We start from the raw sequence: 6,000 nt of genomic DNA, 5'->3' as shown, positions 1-6,000 counted from the left end.
CATACCTTTTTTTTCCAAGCAACCCATTTTTCTTTAATTTACCTTCTCTGTCTCCCCAAAGAGAAAAAAGTATGAGAAGAGCATGGTAACAAACCTCAAAATTGATTTAGGCACACTCAGAACTGAGAGCAAATGAAATGGCATGCTTGATAAAACATGCTTAATCAAGACCAATTTTCCCCCATTAGATGACAACTTTGACTTCCAACCAGCAAGCTTAATCCTTATTTTCCCTTATAGATGGCAACATAACGAAAAAAATTATCAAAATTATGGAGCACAAATGAAATCATAACTTATGATCCTAGTCACGGTTGTGAAATATTTGTCCGTCCAAAAATATAAAGCCGATAAGAATATGTAGATTTAATCATTTATATTTATCTTAATACTCTCTCTCACGTGTGAGTTATATGTACTCCTTAATAACTAGTGGGCCAAACATGTAAAATATTTAATTAAATTGGTGAAGTGTAGAGTCTAGGCTTGAACTCAAGACCTTTACTCTTAAGAAAATACTTTGCCCACAAAGGGATTACACAAAATTAAACCCACAAACTGATATGGCTTGATATAGTACGTCATATTATAAAATTATTTTTATTATAAAGTAGATCTAATGGATTCCATGAAGCCACATCAGTTTGTGTAATCTCTTTGTATTTGTAGCAGTATTGATCCATCCAAAAATCTTAAGCTTAGAGGAAAAGATAGATTTAACCATTTATATCTATCTTAACAATAACTGGGCCGATCAACCATTATATATCCAAATAGCAGGATGATATATAGGCTGAAATTGAGTTCACTTTATTATCTTAAAAGATCAATTTATATATGTGTACAAATATGTTTAGATGAGTATGATACATAGCTTAGGTATATAATCTTAAAAATAGAACCACAATTTGGTATTTCATGTGATAGCATGATATTATTACAAATAATTAAACATTTTATTTTATTTTATTTTGGTTGGTAAGCCAACTATAGCTAAACTCCCTTTTTTATCGACGAGTATTGAACAGTTTTCATTTTTGCCCTTTTTCTTTCTACGTGAGTCTTAGGGTTGCCACTTGTTTCTTGTGTAGTCATCCATGGCTAGCTGCATGGCAACCACAGATGGTGGCGCCGGTCGACCTTCTTTTGCTAACCTGGTGGCTGCTGTCCCACATCCCATCCATGAGATGATGTTGCCGCCTAGACCCCCGAAGGTGCTGGATGGAGAAGTCTACTTTCAGTTTTCAAGTGAGGAGATTACGAAGTCAGTGGAACTGTTCCGTTTCTCAGTGATTCTTAAGTTTTTGTAGCAGCGTCTAGCATTGGATGCAATCCGTGCATTCATACATAATTGCTGGGGCGTTTCATCCACTCAGGTTATTTCCTCTATGCGAAGGTCAAGGAATGTTTTTGTACGTATGACAAATGAGGCCGATTTCACAAAAGCGTTGTCGAGGGATGCTTGCGAGATCAATGGAATTTGTTATAGGGCATTTCATTGGACACCGAAATCCACGGTGGATGAGGAACCATCTCGGGTACCGGTATGGATCTCTCTTCCAAGACTTCCTCCAAATTTTTATAGTGAAGCATTTTTTAGTATCCTTTTTGGCCCCTATTGGTACATTCATTCGTAGAGATAATTCGACACATCAGGATAATCCGACGCGTTGCGCCACGAGAACTGATGGGGAGAGGTTGTGTGTCGAGGTTGATGCTGCCAAAAAGTCTCTCTCTCATTTCTGGATTGGAGCACCTGGTTTGCCATCTAGTAGAAAACAAGAAGTTGTTTATGATACACTCCCTGCTTATTGTTGCAAGTGTCGTATGCATGGCCATAATTCACAGACGTGTCGGGCTGATCAAATTGAGAAGTTGGGGAAGGCTCGGGCAGGGAAGAAAGAGCAGAAAGAGATGGTTGTGAATGGGGAACCTGCTGTGGTTCCGAGTGTAGTTGTAAATGATTCTTTGACTGATTCAGCGGGGGGTAATTCACAGAAAGAAGTGGTTTCGACGCCTATTTTGTCTATGATGCAGGTAAATGCTATTGAAGAGGATTCGGTATTTCCTGAAACAGAGGTTGCTAGGGAATGTGATGTTGAACCACGACTACCTTCGGTCTCAGAATATGAAACAAAGGTTCCTGTAATAGAGGTTGCTAAGGAAAATGATGCTACGGATATTGCTGTGCTTTTGGTCACAGAAAATGAATCCGTGCTAGGACAACAACCTGGGGTTGTTTCCGAATCAGTGCTGTTGGCCTTTGAGAGGGAGTCTACGCTTGCTGTCCCGTTTGTAGTCCGGGAGACTGAGTTGGCTGTCGTGGAGCCGGAAGATGAACCAGATGAGGAGCAGCTGATTTTGGAGGACTGTGTTTCTGAACTAGAGCCAGATTTACGCCCTGAAGTTTTTCCTCAAGATAAAGATTACTTGATAGAATCCGAGGCCAATGAAGGTAAAAGAAAATATAAGAAAAAGATGTTTGTTAAAATGAGAAGTTCTTCTCAAGTTCTTGCTCGATGCTCTAATCCTTCTCAATGATTGATCCCATTTTAGTATGGAACATATGGGAATTGAAACCTTAAAAGGTAGATTAAAAAAGTTGCTTGGTTAGTTGAGGCCAAAAATTGTTGTTCTTTTGGAGCCTTTTCCAAACCTTGATGTTGCTAGGAGACTGAGACGTGTTTTGAAATTTGATAACTTCATTTCAAATGGGAGGGGGGGGGGAATTTGGATTTTCGGGGATAATATCCTGGAGTTGAGTTTGGTTCGAATGGGGGGCAATATGTTTCTCTCTAGGTAGGCGAAGGGGCTAAAAAGTTTTGCTTACAGTTATTTATGCAAAATGTACCATGGCTGAACAACGTATATTGTGGGATTCTCTTAGTATTAAGAATTGAACCTGTGTATTTTTGTTGGTAATTTTAATATTATCCGGAATGATTCTGAGAGACGAAGAGGTAGGCCTCGACCTCTTACAACTATGGAGGATTTTAATAACTGGATTCAACATGGGGGTTTGCTAGAAATGGCATCGAAGGGGAGTGTTTTTTCTTGGTGCAATGGGAAATACGGCCTTGCTCGTTCTTGGGCACAGTTAGACCGTGTTCTGATGGATGCCTCTTTTCTTTCGGTATTTCCTAATGCTATTTGTTCTTATTTGCCACGCTCTACGTTGGATCACGCTCCTATGTTTATAGAGTTCAAACAAGACCTTTCTGTTACGGTCCAGCCCCTTTTCATTTCCAATAGATGTGGGTGGAACATCATAATTTTTTGGATTATGTTCGGCATCCTTGGTCATTTCGAGAGGGTGGTTCAACCATTCAGAATCTGGTTATGAAGTTAAAACAGACTAAGGTCGCCTTGCGGGAATGGAATAAAAGGGTCTTCAGTCATACATTGGGCCTAATCGTTGCTTTTGAAAATTAGGTTGAAGAGCTTAAACTATAACTTCAATTAAACTGGGATGATAATCTAGATAGAGAGTTACACAGGTGGCAAATGCGGATTTGGCGACTTGGCGGCGTTGGGAAGAAATTCGATTGAATTAAATGGCAAAGCTAAAATGGGCGGTGGATGGTGACCGAAATTCCAAATTTTTTCATGCTTGCTTAGCCAATAAAAGGCGTAAGTGGGTACTAGATATGCAGTCGAAAGATGCGGTGTTTGAGTCTCCGGAGAGCATTCACCAATGTGCAGTAGATTATTTTTCATCTTTTCTCCAGGGTGAACCGCCGGTTGAGCAACCTATTTTTGAGGGTCTTGTAGATCCGGTTATTCCTGCGGAGGAGAATGCCTCCCTTGTTAGTGCGCCTTCATTGGAGGAGGTATTTATTGCTTTGTCCTCAATTCCGGTTAATAGTGCTCCTAGTCCTGATGGTTTTGGCTCGGGATTTTATAAGAGTTGCTGGGAGGTGGTTAAAAATGATTTGTGGAATGCACTGTCAGAATTCTTTGCATCTAAGTCTTTTCCCAAGTTTTTTACAGCTTCTTATTTGGTTTTAATTCCAAAGGTGGATTCTCCAACAGGTTTTGATAAGTTCCGTCCCATTAGTCTTTGTTCGGTCTTTTATAAACTTTGCTCCAAGATAATTGTGAATCCATTAACTAGTCTCTTAGCTCGACTAGTTTCCTTAGAGCAAGGCACCTTTATCCCAGGTAGAAGTATTTTTGAGGATATAAGCCTCACTCAGGAAATGGTTCACTCTATTAATAAAAGGAATCATGGTGGCAATATTATGTTAAAAGTAGATCTGGCAAAAACATATGATTGTGTGGATTGGAATTTTTAGATTAAGGTCATGTTGAGGTTTGGTTTCTTGTCTCAATTTTGTGAATTGATCTTCTTTTGTATTTCTAGTCCCTGGTATTCGGTTATGATGAATGAGACAATAAAAGGTTTTTTCCCGGGAGGCCGTGGTCTTCAACAAGGAAATCCTCTATCTCCTTATTTGTTTATTATCCAGTAGGAGATCATTTCCTGGATGATTCATCAGAGTGTGACTGAGAATAGATTTGGACACTTTCATCAGGCCAGAGGTACGCCTATTATTTCTTATCTAATATATGTTGATGATGTGGTTATTTTTTTCTAATGGGAGCCAAAGGTCGGTTCGGGTGCTTTAAGCATCGTGGGCCAATATGAAAGATGGTTGGGACAGGCAATTAATAAACAAAAGTGTGCCTTGTACTGTTCGAATAGAATCTCCCCTACTCGTAAGCGGCATCTTCTCTGTAGCACCGGTTTCATGGAGGGGCAGTTTCCGTTCCAATATCTTGGAGTGCCCATTATCCTCGGTCGTCTTAAGCAATTACATCTGGAAGGTATGGTGAATAAAGTGAGGCAAATTTAGTGGTTGGAAAATGCGGCTATTGTCTTTTGGAGGGAAATTGGTTTTATTACGTCATGTTATTTCAAGTATGGCCCTTCACGTATTTGCTATTTTACTGGCCCCTCAAGCAATAATCAATAAGATCCATCAGTTGATGAGCTCTTTCTTTAGGGGTGAGTCAAATGGAAGAGATAAAAAGAAATGGGTGGCTTGGAAACATATTTGTAGGCCTAGGCAGAAGGAGGTCTCGGCTTGAGGCATCTCCAGGACACTCAGACAGCCTTGCACATGAGGTTTGCTTGGAATCTTCTATATATAACTCTCTGGGTAAACTTTTTTAAGGTTAAATATGTGGGATCAAAACCTTGGTTCCTAATAGATGTTGATAAAGGCTCGAGATTTTGGAAAATGGTTGCTCACTATATCCCTTTGATGTTGAATAATTCCAAATGGATAGTTAGAGAAAGAGATATTTTTTTTTTCTGGTATGACAAATGGAGGGAGAATGGCCCCTTGATTAATGACTTGCCAATTGTGGGTCAGGCTTTGTTGAGAATTGAAGAGTGTTGGTTGTTAGACAGCTGGGATATGAATTTGCTAGAGAACCTGGTTGGTTTGGAGAATGTTGATGATATCTTAGTCTCTTTATTTGGGCATAATTTGAGGAAGGATGTTCTTGTTTGGACCCAAACAGAGAGATATATGTTTTCCACTAAATCTGCATGGCCTTGTATTAGAGTCCGAGGCTCCTCTCTTGATTGGCACTCTTGGATTTGGCATAAAATCTTCCCTTAAAAGTATCTATTCAATTTTGGAAGGCTTGGCACAGGGCTTTGAGTCTGGATGATCGGTTGCGTCGTATTGGCATTCCAATTGTTTCCAAATGTGAGTGCTGTATTGCAGGTCAATATGAAGACATTAATCATGTTCTATTTGAGGGAGAATCTCCTAAAAAAATCTGGTCATTTTTTGGCAATCTCTTTGGACTTCCACTTGGGAGCAATTGGAAACACCAAGTTTCCTCTTGGTTCCGGCGTGCTAAGTCCTATTCTCAGGTGGGTGTTATAATTGGCCTTATGCTTGTCATAGTTACTTGGAGACTTTGGAGGAGAAGATGCCTAGCTCGAATGGAGGGCACCTTCGAATCGCATGAAGCTGTTGTCAA

The sequence above is a fragment of the Juglans microcarpa x Juglans regia genome, chromosome 8D, assembly GCF_004785595.1.
Source record: "Juglans microcarpa x Juglans regia isolate MS1-56 chromosome 8D, Jm3101_v1.0, whole genome shotgun sequence".
NCBI classification, from domain to species: domain Eukaryota; kingdom Viridiplantae; phylum Streptophyta; class Magnoliopsida; order Fagales; family Juglandaceae; genus Juglans; species Juglans microcarpa x Juglans regia.
The sequence above is the reverse complement of the archived record's forward strand: the minus strand, read 5'-3'. Positions refer to the sequence as shown.